Genomic DNA, 24,655 nt, shown 5'->3' on the forward strand with positions numbered 1-24,655 from the left:
TGAACTGTTTGTTTCCTCCCATCCTCCACTTTGATATTTTTCCTCTTCATCCATCATTTCTTCCTAAAATTCAATCAGTCAACAAATATGTATTGGGCATTATTTTACACCAGACACTGCCCTTCCCTTGTTTCTTATCCCAATTTCTGGTTACCTCACACCTGTAGAACTGCAACTACTTTTCTGCATTAGATCACAGCCCCTGGTCATTCAACACTGATTTGTAAGCACGTGTTGATGTGTACTTAAGTGAGAGGCACTCTTTTGGATGCCATACAAGGTCTAAAACTCCATAAAGCAATAACCCTGTCTTCAAGGAGTTTGAATTCTTGTAAGGAAGACAAGACAGGTATGAAAATAACCATAATTTATGGCATAAGTGCTGCATAAGAGGTGTAAAATGAATTATAGACATTTGCACAGCGTAATAGAACTCCATTATGACATGGCTCATTAGTACATGCATTTGGATATACCATAAATCAACTCTCGATTCACACAGAAATAACGAATGGATCAATTAGGAGGAGGAAGATTGTTTTTCAGATGAAGCTGAGATGGCAGAACTAAGACCCAGGCTTCAAGTTCAGCATCATCTTTAATGGCTTCATAGCTCTCCTCAAGATCCAAGACAACAGGATTGTGGCAGCTGACACTGGAAGAGAGAGCTGAGACTTCAAGGTCAAAATCCAGTGAGTCATTACCACAGGCAGGGTCAAAGGAGTATGTGGAATTTTTCTATAATGTCACGCAGGAAGATGGGAGGAACACTGAAGAACCAGACCACCATGTGGGAGGACCATCAGTGCTGAGGTTCAGAGAATCTAGGACACGGTCAGTCAAATTCAGTCTAGGGCTTACTCACATCACCCCGTACATGCTCATGACTTCAGTTACCATCTTTATATAGCCTACCCTGACTTCCTCTGAGACCTAGGTTTATATATCTGCCTGCTCAACCCTCCCCCCTGGATATCTATTTCAATATTCCCAAGACTAGTGTCACCTTCCATCCATCTAAACCTGCTCTCTTGTGTTCATTAATTGTTCCATCATCCACTACTTACCTAGTCATATAGTGAGAAACCCAAGAGGCATTCTGGCCACTGCCTTCTCCTCCTTCCCCATGGCCAAACTATTACCAAATGATGTAAATTTACCTCTGAATTATCTTTTGATTGCATCCATTTTTTTACACCTCTGTGGCCACCCCTCTGGTCTAGGAAGGCTGAACTACTGTAGTTGCCTCCTAGCTGGTCCCCCACAGCCATTCTGACTACTCTATAATCGATTTCCCACCCTGCTCTCAGAGTCACCTTTGCAAAATGAAATATGACTATGTCACCCCCCAGGTGATGATATTTCCATTGTTTCCCATTGCTCTGAGAAGAAAACCAAAATAGGTAGCTTATGTCAAGGGTCTTGCTTTATCTAATTTAACCTGCCTCTCTAATCTCATTACCCCTATCTTTCTCCCAAGCCTCTTATAATTCAACCACAGTGGGCCCTCCTTGGTATCAAACATGCCAGGCTCCCTCCTTGGTGGGCTGCACCCTGCAGGCCTGCAAGCCTTGTAGTTGCCCAGCCTCGAGACTGAAGAAAGAGCCTGGAGACAGCAACAGAGACAACAATGGTTTTTTGGACAGGGCATCTTACACAAAGTGTTCTGGAGGACACCTCACCGTGAGAGGTTATTTTAAGAATGGACTCCTGACAGAGATGTTTTATCAGACATCTCAATACATGTAATTATGATCCATGGGTCTGATTGTGTCCAGGGTGTTGCTAAACTCAGGTGGTGAGGAGTCATGGGTCCTGGTACTTAACAGGGAGAATAAAAGCAGTCAAGGCATAAGCTGCTAACATTCATTTAACTCTTTCTTCACCTGAGCCCCAAGAACCAGAAAAGACACTTCTTTAGCAGCAGCTTGCTACTTTATATAAAAATGATAAATGTTGACTCTACGAAATTCAAACAATAGAAACCATAATACATAGGAAAAAAATCACACTGCTCAGGGATACTACTGGTAATACCTTGGTTAAACTTCCTCCCTAGGGATATATGCATTTTTTATTACATAAATTAAATCACATTTTACATCCACTCATCATGCTCACAAGGGAAATGGTTGTTGACCAATGGTTGTTGACCATGACGTTGTCATGACGTCATAGGTGTAACGATAGCTGAGGTAACATTCTTAACTAAGACAAGGAAGTGGTAGATTTTCTAATGATTTGGATTCAAGCCCTTCAAATAATGCAACTTCTAAAGAGACCCAAACTCTTAAAAATGGAAACCCACCGAAGTGATGTAAGAGATCATAGAAAGGTAGGGAGATTCTGGATGTCACCTGTGGCTGGCTTTCTGTTAACTCCTAGACTGGAAAACCAAGGCTCACAGAAGAGTGGGGGCAGGTGATGAGGAAGGCAGAGACCGGAACAATGTCCTGTGTGCATATTCAGTTTGGACATTCCCCATGATCACTGCAGAATTTCAAGGCGAGGAGCTTGAAGTAAGATTAGCAATTCATTAGTGGCAAGTTTGAGAAGTCACCATAGTCACTGTCTAATGAGGCTTTACGGTCTAAATCTCCAAGAAAGAAACAAAACATCTCCATTAGCTGGTGACAAACATCCTTGTGCAGTTCTGGAACTGAGGTTTTGTTGATTGCTTAGACACTTGAGAGAGGGTTGTGATTCATATTATGAAAAGAACTAGATTTTTTTTTTTTTAGGAGATGCAACTCGGTAACTAATTTTTGTCTCTCTCTGCCAGTCTAACCGTTTGAATGTTAATTTAATTTTACAGAATATCATTTATGTAAATGTAATTAGAAGGGAAACATGATCTGGAGATGCATAGCACCAAAGAAAATTTATTACTCCAAGGGGTATTGCTCTAATCATTCAACTGCAATATTGAGTTTTCCCAGATTTAATCTAAAAGCAATAAATTACAAAAGGCTAATGCCCTGTCCAACAACAAGCTGTCACGAACCCAAGTTTCAGGAAGGGAAACCAGAAAGAAGAAGAGAGGGGAAAAAGCCTGAACTTGATTTCAGCAACAGGCTATCAGCAGCTTCACATTTCCTGACATAAAACTCAGGAGAGACAACAGAGCTAGGGGGAAAAAAAAAGAAAGAAAAAAGCTTCATTTCCTAAATGAGAATAAAATGGTGACTTCCAACCCCCTACTGCTTTTCCTTCCAGAAATCTGACCAGGGCTCTTTACTTGTTGCTAAACATTATTATAAATGTTCCAAGTTCAGGGCCCCATGTTCCCCAACAACAGAGGGAAAGGAATCTAGCCAGGATAAAACAGCCCTGTCTCTTCACTTTATGGCGAGGCTGTTCTTTTGCAGAGACAAGGAGAAGACCCAGTCTGATTAATGTCAAGGTCCGTATTGCATTCCGTTGCGCTCATGCCGGAAAGCCAGTTCTCCCAGGGCACCCTGCCAACACAGATAAGCCAAGCCTGTTAAAAGGAAACACTCTTCAGTCTCCAGCTCTCCTGTCCATGACAAGTGAGAGGTCGTCACTGGAAGAACTTGGGGTTGTAGGTGGTCTCCCTGTTGCATAAGCCCTATACCTGAACTTGAACGTGGATGTGGCTACCCGGTCCTTTAAAGGTGCTCAACAATTGCCACGATGGAAAGAGAGAAAAAAAAAAGCAATCAATCAATCAATCAAACAAACCACCTGGCTCCACGAAAGAAACCCTTGGTGAGGTGCTTAAAAATTCCATAGGCTGGGTTCCACCAAGGAACGATGAAATTAAGATTTCTGTGTTTAGGAATCAGGTATGGGCATCTTTTAAAAGCTCCCTGCTGGTGATTTTAATGTGCAGTCCACATGAGGACAGTCCTGGAAAAAGGTTGATGGCCTGCAGTGGGATACCTGGGTTCAGTAGGTCACGGTATCATAGAACCATTCTCATGGATGGGGATTTCTTGGATGGAACAAAGGTGAAGGGGAAAACGTATCTACTCCCAGAGAACAGAGAAATGATTGCAGCTGGCCAGGTAGGCAGCAGTAACTATCAAGTAAAACCACATCATTTCACGTGATTTTAAAACCTAAGTAATAAAAGGCCTTAAGTTGTTGCTACTATTTTCTTTGCCTAAAAAAAACATGTTAAATAATATAACCTACCTCATCTTCTGCAAGTCAAGGAGTTTGAACATTATAACCAAAAGGCACTTCTGGGAAGAAAAAAAAAAAAGCCAAATCCTAAAATAAGTTGTACATTTCTTTCAATACTCAGAAACATCTTGACTCTGTTTGATTGTTTGTGTTTGTTTTTTGTCCTGGAATTTTGTGCATTTGTTGGGCTGCTTCATTGAAAAAAGGGTGTAGTATCTGAGGCAAATGAATATTTTCAGAGTTCAAAGAGAGAATGGAGGCTATGACTCTATCAGTATTTCCAAATTTTACATATGCAATTAGCGGTACATGAAAGATTCTTAAAATCTTTAGCTTTTTTGTTTTTATTCGAATGTTCAGTTGAAGAAATATAAGTAGCGCTTCAAACCTGTGCTTCAATGGAAAATATTTCTTAGAGTGGGACTAAGGAAAATTTGACTTTATTTAAAACAACTTAGGAAAGATATATCTAGTACGGATGGCAAAATTCATGAAAATGGCACATGAATAAAATTTGTCCATAAACACCCTGATTAAATAACAGGAGAGAAAAACTAACTATAACCACTGAGCATTCAGTATTTTCATTATGTTTCCTCTACCACCCCCAAGCCCCCCACCACAGACATACACTTCACTATTTGAAAGGATTTGTCTTTATCTTCCTCTCTTCCCCAAATTAGTGAAGATACTTTAGTAGGATTCTTTAAAAGATAAAGTACTTGTTGATGATGATGTTCTGAAGTATTTGAACAATGTAAAAAGGCAATACCTTTATGTCCATTGGTCCAGCACTTACTTCACAGAAAAATCAGCCGCAGACTTCAATGATTGACACAAGCTGTCTGGGAATCGATAACTTTTGGCCATAGGAAGACAGATGAGAGAGAGAGAGAGAGAGAAAAAGGTGCTCGTTTCCGACTCCATTTCTTGGAACTATGTCTCTGCTGATTCTACTACTCTTTAATTGCACTTGCTAAGCAAAACATGCTGATGGGCCAAGCAGAATTAAATTACCCAAACAAGTCAGGTGGAAGAGCATCCTTTGTTACCTGATCTGTGGAGGCTGTGTTTCAAGTCTCTTCCTCCCCACTTGTGAGTACCCTTTTCCTGTCTTAAGACCATTATATCTCATGTCTCACTAAACTTTTTCTTCCAAATCACACATCTCAAGAGTCTTCAGTTAAGTGATTCATTATCACAACCCCCCTGTATTATATTACAAATTTAATCAGCTAATTATTTTTTCACATAGCAGATATTTGATTATTAGTTAGTTCTTCTCTTAGGAGTCAACCAAACTACATAAAGATGGGGCATAGTACAACTCGTCTTTCCCTACTTGTTCCAAAAAGTGCTACATAATTGCATCAAAAATCAGCGAAAACAAGACAAAATAAACAATATCAACTGGTTTTAACAGTCATATCATGAGGCAATGGTAACAGTTTTCAGCAGCATGGTTGGGTTGCAACAACTCATAGAGAAAAACATAGTTTTTCAAATTTGTCTGGTTCACATATCAGGTCACAGCTAAAAATATAATGTTCTCAACATCACCAACCAATGACACCAAATAATGTCACCAACCAATGATCAACATATCTTTTTCCATTGAAAAACAATTTAGAAGTCACTCATTTCCAGTTACACATAGGATTTTCAAATGAAGTTGATCAAATATTCCCAATTCTTATAAATACCCAAGTAACCATACTGCTGAGATAAAATGAAATGCTGAGCAATTCTTTAAATAATACAGCAACACAGACCATCTAGTCTTGGAAAGGCAGGCCATGTTTTCATATCCCACCTCCCTTTACTTTTAGTTACAGTTATTTGCCTAGATTGTCTAAATTTTGGTTTCAGCGTCTCAATTCATTTAGCCTATTGAGATAACCTTTGCTGACTAATGTATAAATTCTCACTATCAATTTACCAAGAGGAGAGAAAAATGGTTGTGGCCTAATAATAAAATGTTTGGGGAAAAAAGAAAAAAAAGTAGAAGTTAGATTGTCCCTAGAATTAAATTAGGACAATTGAGTAGACAAAAAGGGAAATATCAAGGTATTACAAATGGAAAACACCTGAATAATATAAATAGACTTGGATGCCTTAAATCCTTTTTGGAATAATGAAGGGTAAACGCAAATCCATCTATCCATACTTGTAAACATACAGAGAGGTTCAATAAGTTAGTTGCCCAAGTATACACAGCTAAATACATTAGTAAATACACTAGTAAGTAGTAGATCTGGGATTTGAAACCAAAGAAATACATCCACCCAAAAACCAAAAGTAATTGAAAAGTTTGAATGAACCATCACAGAGGGTGGCAGTGGGTCAAGTCCTTAAATGAAGGAGGCCATCCATGTGAAGATCTGGGGATAGAACATTCTAAGCAAAGGAAACTCCCAATGCAAGGACCTGAGGTAGGAAGAGGCTGGAAGTGAAGGTATTGAATAAATGGAGAATCCAGCTGGGCTGGAGCAAGCCCCATTTATCAAGGACATTGTTGTCCAATTGCACTCTAGCACCAGAGATCGGTAATGGCCACATCTTCTAGAAATGTGAGGTGACCACTTTTCATTCCAAAAGAAAAGGACCTTTGATTCTTTTGGCATTTCAATCGTTAGTGTTTCAGGCAATTACTAGCTGGCTAACATTTGAGCAGGATTGATAGATTCCATTCAGGTCAATGTGTGACTTATGCTTTCCCATCCCAGGAAATTTGCCAAGATCAGTAGGTTATAGGGCAAATAAATGCCATGATATGTCAGAATTTCTTATTCTTTTTGCATTCCTCTGGCCTTCTTGTTTCAGGTACTAGAGCCAGGCTGGGAAGTGGATGGTGTAACCCCTAGCCCAGTGCTGCACATATAGGCACTTAGTAATACTTAGAAACTGGATCAAGGTAATAGCAGCTATTTAAAACATCAAAAATTTCCTCCAAACACTTAATTTACTCAGAAATGGAAAAAAGTACAAAAAAAGCTGTATTTATTTTATAAACTCTATTGACTTTTTTGTTCTTGTCCTTCTTTTATTGATTATTGACATACAAAAAAGGCTGTACATATTTAATGAATGATGAGTTTGAAGATAATTATCCACCCATGAAACTGTCACCGTCTACACCTCCATAAACTTAACCATAACCTCTAAAAGTTTTCTCCCTCCTGTCTATTTTCAAATAAGCATAATTAAATGTATTATCTTTTTAAAAGGTGGAATTAATAAAACAAGGTGAATTTGGGGGGATGGGGTTGGGTGGTGTTTCTCAGGAGCCAAAGAGCTATTTTGGTAGGTTTTTGCCTTCTACCAAGAAGACACATTTTGGTATCATATAAGTACAGTCTTAAATCTCAAAATATGGACAAAAGCAAACTAGAAAATCTTTAACTTCATGGTTGATATAGGCAATGTGTTCAATTCAGGTCCATAAGCAAGTTTATCCAAAACTAGCTACAATCTAAAAATTCTGCCTGGATTTCTAGAGCTCATTTTACCTGAGTTCAGGAAGCTCAAGTCTAATAAGAAGTTAAAATAATTCTTAAATTCAAGTATAACTGTTAGAGACTAATTCATCAGTCTTTGTGAGGTTATGAAAGCCGCCATGGGGAATGCATTTGACCCAGGTCTAAGAGTTAATTACTACAATTTCTGTCAAAGACCGCTGTTTTCATTATGCAAGGGCTTTCCTATAGTATAGCCATTCATTACAATTTCTTAATTATTCAATCCAGCAGGGTTTATAATTATAATCCTGCCACTAATGACAAGGAAATATGTAATTCCTTGGGAATCACATTTTTTATCTGATGTTAATTAATGCCCACTGATAAATAGAGACTTAACCATAAAACCCACTAGCTGCTTGAATTTAATCTTTTCATATTCATTGCAAAACTAAAAGGAATCTGCTCCAAAGCAGCCAGGTGAGTCCATTGTGCTAGTTTTATTAACATTTGAACATACAACAGGTTTATTTCTTGGTGTGAACTCCCTTCATAAGTAGTATTTGGGGCTGGCACCAGTTCAGAGCTTGAAGAGGGAGGTGGGGTAAGTCTCATTCTTTTCTTCACCCTAAGAGGCAGCTCTCTGTCAAGATTTCAACATTTTTAAATGTTGACAAGCATGCACACTCTTAAGATGCACTTTTTCCCTGGCTCATTATGTAAATTATATTCATGTAATGCATCACTTGGGTATTCAAGTGCAAGCCCGTGGTGTCTAATACATGTCCTCCTTGTCAGGAGCAACAGCACTGTACATTTTCAGGAAAGATAACTGATGAGGGGAAAGAAAAAAATAACTGCTGTTTTCAATCAGAACTTATAGAAAGGGCCCTTAGTCCAGAAAAGATGTGATGCCAGGCTAAGGCTGTAAAATACATTTCTGACCTTATTAGCCAGGCTCCTGTGTTAAATATAGTGGCTATAATAGAATTTGTATGCCCTAGTTTCTGACAGGTTGAATGTTGCTTAGTGATCCAGGAGTGGAAACTGGCGGCCTGCATCCAAAGGAGATCATAGATTACAGACGTTTCCTGGGTATTGCAACAAAAGGATGCTGTTACAATGGCTCCCAAAAAGAGAGACAGCCTCCTACTGCCTGTAATTGGAAGGGGGCTGTATTTGTTATCTGTTACTGTGTTATGAATTACTCCCAAACTATTTCTTTATCGTGAAACTGTTTATCTGTGTGCTGGGAATCTGGGCTGGCTCAGTGGGTTCCTCGACGTTAGCGTCTCTCACAGGCTGCAATCAAGGGGTCAGCCAAGACTGTGGTCATCTCAAGGCTCAACAGGGGAAGGATCCTATCATTTGTGTTAGAAGTGAGTCACTAGGCTCAGCCCACAGGCAAGGGGTCAGGAACATACAAGTGTGTGAATACCAGGAGGCAGGGATCACTGGAAGCTATTTTACAAGTCTTCCTACCAAAAGAACTGAGGTTTCTTAGGTACCCAAAATATTGTTCCCCTATTATTATGACATACTTATTATGGCACCTAGTGAAACCTACAAGCCAACAAAATGAAATGGAAGCACTTTGGATCTCCTCCTACATCATGGTGACTGGCAGGAAATTTAGTGATGTTATTCACAGGAAGTGCATGGCATAGTGCAAAAAATGAACTTATTTTCAATTCCAAATATAAGCAAAAAAATATTCTTTCTGGAAAAAATAGGTGTTAATGTGCTTTTCCTTCATGTCTCCAATACACGCAAAGCCTCTTCCAAAAGTCCAGAGGAGACCCTTAATCCAGCAATGGAGATGGCAGACATAGCAGCACAGCTGAGAGAGCTAGGGAGCTGCAGCACCCTGGAGCCAGCCACAACCAGTGTTGCACAGAACATAGTGGATGGAAGCAAAGGCTTTGATGAAGATCACTTGATGAACACTCTGAGCTGACGACTCTACTCTTGTCAAGGGCCTAAGCAAGAATAACATTTAACAATAAAGCCACTAAAACCAGAAGCAGACCTTGCCCAAGCAAGAAACACAAATGATGTGTGATAGCAGCCATGTTTAGGGAATAAAGGAGAATATAGAGCAGATCAGGAACATTCCTTTGGCCACGCTGATAAAAAGTTATCACTAATCTTCAATGGTGAGGAACTGGAAGATTGTCACCAACATCCACTGTGTGTTTGTTATATTTTGTGAAGAGATGGGTAGGATTTTCTGATGGATGACCTTTGAGCTTTCTCTGGCTTGCTTGACAATGCCCTAACTGGGACTGATGGCTTCCTTCTTTAGGGAAAGGTATGAGGCTGCAACTTCCCATGGGTTCATGAGGTACTACTCAGAATCACTTCCCAAGTGAACAGAAATTCTAAGATTTCCAGATGCTGGGCATCTGTATTTCTTCAGAACACCCTTAACAATTTTGGTTCTAAGCCAAGACTTCTTTGAACAAAGCAAGCCCAATGTGCTTATTTCCCCTCAAGTCTGCTCTCACAATTGCCTTATAAAAATGAATACTAGCAGGGCTGAGGTTCCTTCAAGGGAGGAACAGCCTCATAGTACACCCCGTGGTGTACTGCCCAAGCACACTGTCCTGCAGGATGAGCAGAGAACTGAAGACATCCACGTCTGCTGACCCTTCTGCCCCTAAGGTCCATCTGCACCAAGCGATGTTGCTAGTGTCCCCCTGAGAACTTTGCCCCAAGTAAGTGTATGTGTATCAATACCTTTAGAAAATATCATATTATTTTTGTTATAGAGTGAGTCTGGAAACAGCTAAGAATCATAATAGAGAAATCCATGTCTCCAGTGTGGAAACTAACTATGAGAATGAATGTTTCAGTGCTCAGAATCGACAACATCTGGTAAGTCACATATTTCATGAAATGCAATCTTAACCAGGCTTATTGAAGTCTGTGTGTTTTGTGTATAACACTGAAATTTTATCATCGGTCATTTATTGATTTAGTTCTTTTTTGAGTCATTAAAGCTTGAAGGTTGTCTTAGCCCAGATTCCACAAGAAGCAAAATCTAAGAAAATGGTCATGTGTGAGGAGTTTATTTGGGAACATGATCCCAGGGAACCAGAGTGAAACGGGAGGAGAGATAGGCTGAGCTAGGACATCACCATGGCGATGGGTTGCTCACTCCTGAGGGATCATCTGAGAAGCAGAATGAAATGCACCTCCAAATGTTCCTGGGGCAGAAAAGGGGACAAAGGAAGAAGCATTTTCTCATTGACTTCCATTCCTCATTGGTGAACCTTTCTCCCATCCTGGATTTAATTCTTCCTACTTCGAGGTTGCACAGTCTTGGGCATAAAGTGAGTTCCTAAAGCATCCCATGCAGTAGTACCAATAAAGAAGCTTCATGTCTGCCAGAGGCAAGAGGTGTATAGCACTGGCCTGAAGCAAGGCTGTACCTACTGGAAACTGGCTGGAGCCTAAACAGAACTATTTTTTGCAATAGTGGCTGACCTAGGATTTGGGGGGTGGCTTAGAAAATCAGAAGTGGTGCTTAAGCGTTAGCTATTAAAAAGACTTTCAGATGGAAAATTCTTGTGGAGACACCAACAACCCTCAGAGGGCTAACACCTCAAGTGCATAATAGCTAGTTTCCTAGTGGAAATTCAGAGATAGTACTGAAGCTATGAGACACAATTTCCATCTTCGAATGGAGAGTTCAGCTTGTAGGTTTCACTAGGTGTCATAATATGGTCTCATTGGAGTGGAGAAATATTTTGGCCCCTGATATACCTCAGTTTCTGTGGTAAGGTGCCTTTAAAATAGCTCCCCCAAACTCCCACCTCGTGGTATTCATGCCCTTGTGTAATCTTCTCTCCTTGTTTATGGGCTGGACCTAGTGATTTGCTTCTAATGCAAAACAAAAGTCATAGAACACTGAGTGTAAAAATTATTTTATTTACAAATTTCTTTAGGCCTGACCCTATGAGAATGTAAGCTCCAGGAAGGCACAATTTGGCCAACAATCCTATCACGAGACACGGGATAGTGTTTGGCACATAAGAGATGCTCAATCAGCATTTGTTGAATGAATACAATTGGATGAAGAGGGAGGGAGGAAGAGAGTGGTGGCCAGTATTTAAATCAAGGAAGGATCAAGCCTGATTGATTTTCGAGTGGTGGCATGAGTAATCAGGACTTTTCCTAACAACCAGAATGAGAAGAGGTTACAAATCCCCACATTACACTGGAAAGATGGTGGGATGAATACTCAGAAAACCTACTAGCTCTTTGGCTAAACTCCTTTGAGCTTTCCTGTTTTGTTTTCTTTTCTTTTCTTTCTGTTAAAGGGAAGAGTTAGGAGAACTCTTAACAAGTTCTCAAAGTTGTTAGTAGTTAGGAGAACGATTGTTTGTACACAAAAGCGTTTGCAAATTTGCAAAGCACTGAGCAAATATTTGTTGCTATTTGTCCTGCCTCCTTGGGTACTTACCTATAAGGTGCCATCCCTCTCGATTGAGTTAGAGCCATAGGAAAAATTCCAAAGTCCCAGAAACCATTTCTCTCTTTTCCCTATCTTCCAAATGAAATAGTTTGGCTTTTCATTTGGTGAAATGCAAGTTAGAAGTCAAGGTGAAACCGACATAGAAATGGAGGTGAGAACAAAGGGAAAGAAACTCGGATGGAAGCAAATATAACTTGCCATGAGGACTTAACATGAAGACTTAAGATGTTGCCAAGAACAAGAATGTGATACTTCCTCATGTGACACATTTATTGATTGATTTCTTTTTGATGTGGTTTGATGGAGCCTGAAAGAGAACATGAGAACCTTTCCACTCAAGTTCTAGAATGTCCGGTATTGGCTTAGGACTTCACATTCCTCTTTGGTTCCCATGGATTCACTCAGCTCTGGTAAACCCAATCTCTTTCCAGAAAGCAGGCCTGTAGAACTGAAGGGCTTGAAGAGAGCTATCAGCTCAATGTCTTGGAGGGAATCTCTTGAACAGCAGTAGGAAGAAGGCAGTTCATTTTGGAGTAAGTGGGAATAGAATTGGGAATAGGAGATGGGGGCCAGCTAGCAATCTCATGAGTCCGTGTCCTCAGAGATGCTCAGCTTTGAATGGTAGGATTATATCAGCTGCTCAATTATTGAAATATAGCTGTTCTGCTTGGTAAGAACATGCTACCACCTGAGGGTCCACCTCCTGCCCTGGACACTCTGGCCACTCCCCCAAAAGTCCACTCTGTTGAACAGCCCCACAATCCAACAATTGGGTGGTTAATGCCTGGCTCAGCATAGCACCTCCTGGACCATGCCTTAGTGGAAAGATCTGCTTTTGAACTTGCACCAGTTGTTCAGGCTGCCCTCTATCTGTGTTAAAGATGGCTAATACTGCTCCTGACTGTGCCATTCTACAATTCCTTCCCATCCTTGTTTCTACTCTTTGAACATATGTGCACACACGTGCTCTTGCACACAAATAGCTACACTCACTGTGCCCCAACTTCAACAACTGCTCCCTGCTCTTCATTCTGTTAGCATTTAGCTCTCACCCTGGGGCTCAGCTTCTGAGTCTCTCCTTTGTTGTAATGATGGCAGAGTCTTCAAAGAGTGACTCACTCCACTGATGCATTTCCCCCACGTATGCCTTACACCAAATTACTCCAATATTTCTGGAAATATTTAACATTTACCAACTGTTTATTTTCTGCTGCATGTCAGTCTTTGTAAACCTCACTTTTCTAGTACGTGAAATGATACTAATCATATCTAGCTCACAAATTTGTTACGAGGAATAGGTAAGACAATGTGTGCAATGGATTAGCTTAGTGCCTGCACATGGTAATTACAATAAATGATAGCTATTGCTATCATGGTATTTATTATTGAAGTTTTTATCATTAGGTTTTTGAGTTTGAGTCCCCATTTTCCTTCCAGCGAACCCATCACATTTTCAAAATGGTGTCTATAGCAAAGGACAATAAGAAAATGTTTCTTCACTTCTTTTGTTTCTTATTCTAACTTTATTTTAATTTATAAAGAAAAGGAGAGAGGTAAGTATTCTTAGAAGTTTTGGGTTAAATTTAAACTAACTTAGCAGCTGACATTCATAGAAAATCAAATAAGCTAAGACTCTTTAAAATATATTCCCTCACAATTAAACCTCAACTAACAATTAAAATAATTCCAAGAGTTTCAATTAAGGAGCAAGAGGATTCAAGGTACACTCTCCTTTCTGGAAGGTCAGTACAGATTTTTCTTGCACCTCTTTGTGCAACAGAAAGGGCATGTATGACACACATTACACTTCCAGGGAGGACATTATGAAAATCTAAACTACATCCAAAGTGTATTTTACTCCTAATAATTAGAACTGGATGAAAGCTAGGAAAAAAAAAAAAAAAATGAACCTGCTCAAACTAAATTGGTTCAGCTCTAACTGATCTAATGCAGTTTTCTGAAGAATAATTGATATTATATAATCGTAACTGCCAGTTTATGTCACAAAAGTGACATTTGACACTTTCCTGCTAACCAGCCTAACATCATCGATCAAAACATCACTTGTGGGGCTTCCCTGGTGGCGCAGTGGTTGAGAATCTGCCTGCCAATGCAGGGGACACGGGTTCGAGCCCTGGTCTGGGAAGATCCCACATGCCGCGGAGCAACTGGGCCCGTGAGCCACAACTACTGAGCCTGAGCGTCTGGAGCCTCTGCTCCGCAACAAGAGAGGCCACGATAGTGACAGGCCCGCGCACCGCGATGAAGAGTGGCCCCCACTCGCCGCAACTGGAGAAAGCCCTCACACAGAAACGAAGACCCAACACAGCCAAAAATAAACATAATAAATAAATAATAAAAATTAAAAAAAAAAAAAAAAAAAAAAAATCACTTGTGTAATGACATTCCACCAGTCAGCTTAACATCATAAATTATGACATCACCTCTTTTACGAAACTAGAAGATTGAAGAAAAGAGACTGGGAAGACATTCCTATTGAAAACCAGCATTCGTCTTTGATTTGTATTTTCAGAATCTTTGATGTTCTAATCATGTTGCCAGAATGCTTATTAGTAAGTGAATATATTAGAAAAGAAAGAAAGAAAAAAGGAAAGAAAGGAAGGAAGGAAGGAAGGAAGGAAGGAAGAAAGAAAGGAAGGAAGGAAGGAAGGAAGGAAGAAAGAAAGGAAGAAAGAAAGAAAGAAAGAGAGAAAGAGAGAGAGAGAGAAATCTCATGAAATTATACTGGAAGCCAAAAACAAATAATACATTTTCTAGCTCCCCTTAGTTATGGTTTCACATCCCTGGATGGTGATAACAGGATTTTATTTCACAACTGAACTGTGAAATGGCTATTCTTGGAAATCCCTGGAAAATAGGAAACAGGAAAGAAAATTTTAACTTTCGGTTTGAATATGGAGGAGTATATTCATGTCTGACCAAACCCATTTAAAAACAATTTATATGTCAGGAAGTTTGCATATTACCTATAGGATTTCCAAAAACTAACTACTTGTTTTTCACCTGAAGCTTATAAGTATGTGCTATAGAAAATATGACAGGAAATAGGTCTTCTAAGATGGAAGACCTTAATCCCAAAAAGTAACATTCATTTTTGTGTATCTGAAATACTGGATTTGGGGAGACTTCAAGATGGTGGAGGAGTAAGATGTGGAGATAACCTTCCTCCCCACAAATACAACAGAAATACATCTACATGTGGAACAACTCCTACAGAACACCTACTGAACGCTGGCAGAAGACCTCAGACTTCCCAAAAGGCAAGACACTCCCCACGTACCTGGGTAGGGCAAAAGAAAAAAGAAAAAACAGAGACAAAATAATAGAAGTGGTACGTGCACCTCTGGGAGGGAGCTGATGAGAAAACAGAGAAACACACAGCAGATGATGGAGCAAGGTAAATACCTACCAGACCAAACAAATGAAGAGGAAATAGGCAGTCTACCTGAAAAAGAATTCAGAATAATGAGAGTAAAGATGATACAAAATCTTGGAAATAGAATGGAGAAAAAACAAGAAACGTTTAACAAGGACCTAGAAGAACTAAATATCAAACAAACAATGATGAACAACACAATAAATGAAATTAAAAATTCTCTAGAAGGAATCAATAGCAGAAAAAATGAGGCAGAAGAATGGATAAGTGACCTGGAGGATAAAATAGTGGAAATAACTACCACAGAGTGACATAAAGAAAAAAGAATGAAAAGAACTGAGGACAGTCTTAGAGACCTCTGGGAAAATATTGAATGCACCAACATTCAAATTACAGGGGTCCCAGAAGAAGAAGAGAAAAAGAAAGGGATTGAGAAAATATTTGAAGAGATTATAGTTGAAAACTTCCCTAATACGGGAAAGGAAATACTCAATCAAGTCCAGGAAGTGCAGAGAGACACATACAGGATAAATCCAAGGAGAAACATGCCAAGACACATATTAATCAAACTATCAAGAATTAAATACAAAGAAAAAATATTAAAAGCAGCAAGTGAAAAACAACAAATAACATACAAGGGAATCCCCATAAGGATAACAGTTGATCTTTCAGCAGAAACTCTGCAAGCCACAAAAGAGTCACAGGACATATTTAAAGAGATGAAAGGGGAAACCCTACAACTAAGATTACTCTATCCAGCAAGGATCTCATTCAGATTCAATGGAGAAATTAAAAACTTTACAGACAAACAAAACATAAAAGAATTCACCACCACCAAACCAGCTTTACAACAAATGCTAAAGGAACTTCTCTAGGAAGGAAACACAAGAGAAGGAAAACACCTACAATAACAAACCCAAAACAGTTAGGAAAATGGTAATAGGAACACACATATCGATAACTACCTTAAATGTAAATGGATTGAATGCTCCAACCAAAAGACATAGACTGGCTGAATGGATACAAAATCAAGACCCATATATATGCTGTCTACAAGAGACCCACTTCAGACCTAGGGACACATACAGACTGAAAGTGAGGGGATGGAAAAAGATATTCCATGCAAATGGAAATCAAAAGAAAGCTGGAGTAGCAATTCTCATATCAGACAAAATAGACTTTAAAATAAAGACTATTACAAGAGACAAAGAAAGACACTAAATAATGATCAAGGGATCAATCCAAGAAGAAGATATGACAATTGTAAATATTTATGCACCCAACATAGGAGCACCTCAATACATAAGGCAAATGTTAACAGCCATAAGAGGGGAAATTGACAGAAACACAATCATAGTATGGGACTGTAACACCCCACTTTCAACAATGGAAAGATCATCCAAAATGAAAATAAATAAGGAAACATAAGCTTTAAATGGTACATTAAACAAGATGGAATTAATTCATATTTATAGGTCATTCCATCCAAAAACAACAGAATACGCTTTCTTCTCAAGTGCTCATGGAACATTCTCCAGGATAGATCATATCTTGGGTCACAAATCAAGCCTTTGTAGGTTTAAGAAAATTGAAATCATATCAAGTATCTTTTCCTACCACAATGCTATGAGACTAGACATCAATTACAGGAAAAAGAATCTGTAAAAAATATAAACACATGGAGGCTAAACAATACACTACTAAATAACGAAGAGATGACTGAAGACATCAAAGAGGAAATCAAAAAATACCTAGAAACAAATGACAATGAAAACACGACGACCCAAAACCTATGGGATGCAGCAAAAGCAGTTCAAAGAGGGAAGTTTATAGCAATACAATCCTACCTCAAGAAACAAGAAACATCTCAAATAAACAGCCTAACCTTACACTTAAAGCAATTAGAGAAAGAAGAACAAAAAAACCCCAATGGTAGCAGAAGGAAAGAAATCATAAAGATCAGATCAGAAATAAATGAAAAAGAAATAAAGGAAACAATGGCAAAGATCAATAAAACTAAAAGCTGGTTCTTTGAGAAGATAAACAAAATTGATATACCACTAGCAAGACTCATCAAGAAAAAAACGGAGAAGACTCAAATCAACAGATTTAGAAATGAAAAAGGAGAAGTAACAACTGACACTGCAGAAAGACAAAGGTTCATGAGAGATTACTACAAGCAACTATATGCCCATAAAATGGACAACCTGGAAGAAATGGACAAATTCTTAGAAAAGCACAACCTTATGAGACTGAACCAGGAAGAAATAGAAAATATAAACAGACCAATCACAAGCACTGAAATTGAGGCTGTGATTAAAAATCTTCCAACAAACAAAAGTCCAGGACCAAATGGCTTCACAGGCGAATTCTATGAAACATTTAGAGAAGAGCTAACACCTATCCTCCTCAAACTCCTCCAAAATATAGCAGAGCGAGGCAGACTCCCAAACTCATTCTACGAGGCCTCCATCACCCTGATACCAAAACCAGACAAAGTTGTCACAAAGAAAGAAAACTACGGCCAATATCACTGATGAACAAAGATGCAAAAATCCTCAACAAAATACTAGCAAACAGAATCCAACAGCACATTAAAAGGATCATACACCATGATCAAGTGGGGTTTATCCCAGGAATGCAAGGATTCTTTAATATACGCAAATCCATCAATGTGATAAACCATATTAACAAATAGAAGGAGAAAAACCATATGATCATCTCAATAGATGCAGGAAAAGCTTTCAACAAAATTCAACACCCATTTATGATAAAAACCCTCCAGAAAGTAGGCATAGAGGGAACTTACCTCAACATAATAAAGGCCATACATGACAAACCCACAGCCAACACCATTCTCAATGGTGAAAAACTGAAAACATTTACTCTAAGATCAGGAAAAAGACAAGGTTGTCCACTCTCACCACTATTATTTAACATAGTTTTGGAAGTCTTAGCCACAGCAATCAGAGAAGAAAAGGAAATAAAAGGAATCTAGATTGGAAAAGAAGTAAAGCTGTCACTGTTTACAAATGACATGATACTATACATAGAGAATCGTAAAGATGATACAAGAAAACTACTAGAGCTAATCAACAAATTTGGTAAAGTAGCAGGGTACAAAATTAATGCACAGAAATCTCTTGCATTCCTATACACTAATGATGAAATATCTGAAAGAGAAATTAAGGAAACACTCCCATTTACCATTGCAACAAAAAGAGTAAAATACCTAGGAATAAACCTACCTAAGGAGACAAAAAAACCTGTATGCAGAAAACTATAAGACACTGATGAAAGAAATTAAAGGTGATAAAAACAAATGGAGAGATATATCATGTTCTTGGATTGGAAGAATCAACATTGTGAAAATGACTATATTACCCAAAGCAATCTACAGATTCAGTGTAATCTCTATCAAACTACCAATGGCATTTTTCACAGAACTACAACAAAATATTTCACAGTTTGTATGGAAACACAAAAGACCCCAAATAGCCACAGCACTCTTGAGAAAGAAAAACGGAGGTGGAGGAATCAGGCTCCCAGACTTCAGACTATACTACAAAGGTACAGTAATCAAGACAGTATGGTACTGACACGAAAACAGAAATATAGATCAATGGAACAGGATAGAAAGCCCAGAGATAAACCCACGCACATATGGTCACCTTATTTTTGATAAAGGAAGCAAGAATATTCAATGGAGAAAAGACTGCCTCTTCGATAACTGGTGCTGGGAAAACTGGACAGCTACATGTAACAGGATGAAATTAGAACACTCCTTAACACCATACACTAAAATAAACTCAAAATGGATTAAAGACCTAAATGTAAGGCCAGACACTATCAAACTCTTAGAGGAAAACATAGGCAGAACACTCTATGACATAAATCACAGCAAGATCCTTTTGACCCACCTCCTAGATAAATGGAAATAAAAACAAAAATAAACAAATGGGACCCAGTGAAACTTAAAAGCTTTTGCACAGCAAAGGAACCCATAAACAAGACAAAAAGACAACCCTCAGAGTGGGAGAAAATATTTGCAAATGAAGCAACTGACAAAGGATTAACCTCCAAAATTTATAAGCAGCTCATGCAACTCAATATCAAAAAAACAAACAACCCAATCCAAAAATGGGCAGAAGACCTAAATGGACATTTCTCCAAAGAAGATATACAGATTGCCAACAAACACATGAAAGGATGCTCAACATCATTAATCATTAGAGAAATGCAAGTCAAAACTACAATGAGTATCACCTCACACTGGTCAGAATGGCCATCATCAAAAAATCTACAAAAAATAAATGCTGGAGAGGGAATAAATGTGGAGAAAAGGGAACCCTTTTGCACTGTTGGTGGGAATGTAAATTGATACAGCCACTATGGAGAACAGTATGGAGGTTCCTTAAAAAACTAAAAATAGAACTACCATACGACCCAGCAATCCCACTACTGGGCATATACCCTGAGAAAACCATAATTCAAAAAGAGTCATGTACCACAATGTTCATTGCAGCTCTATTTACAATAGCCAGGACATGGAAGCAACCTAAGTGTCCATCAACAGATGAATGGATAAAGAAGGTGTGACAAATATATACAATGGAATATTACTCAGCCATAAAAAGAAATGAAATTGAGTTATTTGTAGTGAGGTGGATGGACCTAGAGTCTGTCATCCAGAGTGAAGTAAGTCAGAAAGAGAAAAACAAATACCATTTGGGAACACATATATATGAATCTAAAAAAAAAAAGAAGAAAAGAAAAAAATTGGTCTGAAGAACCTAGAGGCAGGGCAGGAATAAAGATGCAGATGTAGAGAATGGACAGGGAGGGGGAAGGGTAAGCTGGGACGAAGTGAGAGAGTGGCATGGGCTTATAAATAATACCAAATATAAAATAGATAGCTGGGGGGAAGCAGCTGCATAGCACAGGGAGATCAGCTCTGTGCTTTGTGACCACCTAGAGGGGTGGGATAGGGAGGGTGGGAGGGAGACGCAAGAGGGAGGAGATATGGGGATATATGTATATGTATATCTGATTCACTTTGTTATAAAGCAGAAACTAACACAGCACTGTAAAGCAATTATACTCCAATAAAGATGTTAAAATAAAATAAAATACTGGATTTTATGGCAGAAAAGAGACATTTCCCAAACTATTTATTGAGCACCTGTTAGGCCAATAATTACATGAGTAAGGAAACAAATCCAAGAGGAGGGGGAGAAATACCTCTCTCCTTCACTTCTGTGGTCTTCCCATTATCAAACATGAAAAATGCCAGGCATGGTACTTCATTTATAAGAGCTAATAAACAAGAGTCTGTTGCCTTCCTCTTTAGTTTACAATTTGGTAGTAGAGGGATAAAGGTGAGTTTTCAATGTCTTAATCCATAATTTTCAAGAAAGTAATCAAATAGATTACTTTAAAGTCATTTATATAATTATGTATATGAATATCACAAGAATTTATGAAAAGATATTTTTTCTTTTTATACCTTGCTGCTGAGCAGGGTAAACTGTAGACATTCTTAACTTCCATCAGCATTGGTTTTGGGGCATGCTAGAGTCATACATCTCCTTCCTGGTTAACCTGTGCTTAAAATAAAAAAGAAGGGCTACTCAAAAAAGTGCCACGAGCCAGATCATATTAGAACTCTCAAAGTTCTATCTATCTGGTATTTGAGTTTTTAGTTCTTCAGTTCTGCCTTTAAATTCCTTGGATCAATGGGGTTTCCCACATCAGCTAATGGTAAAACAAAGAAACAAGTAAACAAAAATTAAGGCAAAACAAAAAAAGTTCTTTGTATTTGAATAGTTTAACTGCTTTGCATAGAATTAACAGATTCTGCCTTATCCTGAAATTGATTAACTGTGATAGGCAAGTTCAGGCCTTGACAGTCATTGGGCAAAGTCCCATGATACCAAGCCACAAGGTATGGCTGCTGGCACTGTTTGGTGATCGAATACCAAGAAGTACCAAAAGTTCTCATTCATCTTGTGATGATTCTTGATGGATGACTTACCCTGACAAGGAAAATTTTTAGTAGATTTCTCAAAGCTTAAGAAGATAAAGTACAAGACTATATAAGCTCGTCCTTTATTTATTGCTTCTGCAATTGTAGTCGCATCATGAGATTTCTGCGTGTTGATTCTTGAAGGAAAGGTAACCTTTTGACAGCATCTTTGGGTTAAATGAGATAAAAATTAAGTCTGATGTTTGTGATAAAAAGGTAAATTGCTCTTACTGCTAATTAGTGGTTCCCTTTATAATAAAAAATACCAAAACTCTTCATATATACACATATATTTTGGGTGGGAGGGCAGGGTTATTGACTTTATAGAATTTATATTTTTTAGAATACATGGGAATCAAAGTTTGAGAGCTGTTTAGCCAGTTGTTTTGTTTTTTGTTTTTTAAACATGATGATCCATTTTTTAATTAATTTATTTATTTTATTTATTTATGGCTGTGTTGGGTCTTCGTTTCTCTGTGAGGGCTTTCTCTAGTTACGGCAAGTGGGGGCCACTCTTCATCGCGGTGCACGGGCCCCTCACTATCTCGGCCTCTCTTGTTGTGGAACACAAGCTCCAGACGCGCAGGCTCAGTAGTTGTGGCTCACGGGCCTAGTTGCTCCGCGGCATGTGGGATCTTCCCAGACCAAGGCTCGAACCTGTGTCCCCTGCATTGGCAGGCAGACTCTCAACCACTGCGCCACCAGGGAAGCCCTGTTTAGCCAGTTTTGATAATGAATGAATTCAATAGCAGACTTCAGAGTATAGAACAAATCCCGTTTCCAAGTAATTGTGTATAAGTTGAGGCATGTTTGGCTGCATTGGAACATGAATAAATCTTTGAATTTTTTTTAAGGACCGAAGTTTTGGAGAAGGAAGGCTGTGTCACAAGGAGTAAGAAGAGCTTGAAAGGCTCCAAGTGCACTTGCTTTCTTCTCCAATGAGCAAAGCATGAATGAGGCATCCAAATACTGGCACAGAGGTGTGTCAGTTGCCATGAAGAGTTCTTAAATAACAGAGGAGAATTTTAAGCAAATCCATGTAAATTGTCGTAGCATATCTTAGTCATCTCTGTAGTGGGCTGTGATTTACTTAGTCTCATTCCTTGACTTTTTTTTTTTTTTTTTGGAAACGTTTTGGCTATGAATATTTATGCCCAGACTTCATTTACTGACTGAATTTCCACTCTGTTGGAGTTATGCATTCCCATAGTTCACCCAAGAAAGGTGAGCAGTTAGAGGTGAGGAAAGAGATTTCCTGACCTTTTAGAAATAAGAAGTTACACTGGATTAAGTACAGCCCAAGCGAGGTTACTTGCATGTTGGTGGAGTGTAATTATTCCAGAATTATCTCAGTGAAACAATTAGTGCTCAATAGATTCAGTGCCAGACCTGCCATTGTTCTGAAATTTTGTTAAAGCATCTCACTCTGTCCCCAAATTGGGCAATTTATAATTCTTATGGTAGGTGCTAGTGAGAAAGTCCATGGATTCCTACTCCTGAGTGTAAACTTATTTACAGCTGGTGCTTTTCAACTGAGTTGTAAGTGCGAAGGTGCTAGACTTGATGTGATGGGAGTGTCTCCTTGGTGATGAAGCATTCACTAGCCAGGTTTCCTGAACCATCAGATGTGCAGCCAACAGGGAAGTCCATTCTCATTTCAGTCCTCAAGTGTGCAGGCTGAAGGTCCCAGACTTTTGGCTCTCAATCTCCCACAGCCGGTTCTTTTTAAAATGGAACTTTAGGCAAAAGGAACTCAAGTTTGAACACACTGCCAAAGTGTACATTTTTAGAAGTCATTTCCATTTCCTCTTTGCATTTTGACAAAACTGCCTCAAGTAGAAGGGGCAGGTTTATTTCACCTTGTTGATGTTTTTGACCAAACTTAGAAGGTATTTCTTAGGCTAAGCTACTGTCTAAACCGCAAGGATGGGTTAGTCATAGGTAGGCTGGTTCCTGTGGCTGCAGTTTAAAGGAAGGCTGATGTTTCCTTTAAAGATGCTTTTAAGCAGTTATTTCTTTAAATAGTTAAATAATTTAGAAGCAGGTGAGAAATCACAATGATATGGGGTATTTTTCAAAATTATTTTTTTCTAAAATGATTACATATTATAGAGCCTGAAGGTAGTATCTGTGTAGAGTTAGGGTAAAGGGAATGTACTGAATGAAATAAGATTTATATTTCATAAGAGCAACTGCTTCTTTTACTCTGTAGAAAGGAAACAGTATTTGTCTTAAGTAGTAAACAGATACATGCTGATACATATACAAGGGCAGCTTATTCTGCCACTTAAATCAAGTCATACAAAAAGAGATCACCCAAAAAGGTGTTTGAAGGATGGTAGATGATTATAGTTGTTGAATAAAAAGGAACATAACATTATAAAATACATTTTTTTCTTGTTTTTCCTATCTATAACAACGTAGTGAATAAAAACAACCTGGATATACTACAAAGTAAGCCAGGGTAGGGAAGAAAAATGTCTAGACAGGATTATTCACTAGGAATGGCATTTATTGACATTTGCTAAGTACCAAGTACTGTGTTAAGATTTTACATATCATAACTAAGCCGTTTATTTTACACAACCATCTTTATAAAATCATTTTGATTCCCAGATGAGATGTCTAAGCCTCAGAGAAATCAAGAAACTTGGAAATGCCATACAACCAAACCATCGTAGGGCTATAGAATAAACCTAGGTTCCATTCCAAAGTTACAACTTCTTTTCACTCTTTTACTGATTGATCAACTTTCTTCTGAGGAATACTGGCAGAAAGAGAGAGGGTTCTGTTAACATTCATCACAGGGGTGCTATAAGTTTAAGCCAGTACTAAATAGAGACTGGAAGATATTGATATAGGTTAAGGGTTATTCATAAGGAGAAGGGGATGATCATATTCTTTGGGGCAAAAAAAAAAAGGTTACATTTATATGCTCAATTAATCTATTAAGATTAACTTATTAATTATCAAGACTAACTGAATACAACTCAGCATTAGTCTTATGGAAGCCTTTTCAATTTCCAGCTTTGCTTTCACACAAATCTGCCATAAGTGGAGGGTGCAACTTTACTACCTTATTTTTGTTTCTGACAAAATTGAAATGGGATTTCTGAGGCTAAGCTACTGTCCAATGCAACCTCTCA

This window comes from Balaenoptera ricei, chromosome 13, assembly GCF_028023285.1.
Source record: "Balaenoptera ricei isolate mBalRic1 chromosome 13, mBalRic1.hap2, whole genome shotgun sequence".
Lineage (NCBI taxonomy): Eukaryota > Metazoa > Chordata > Mammalia > Artiodactyla > Balaenopteridae > Balaenoptera > Balaenoptera ricei.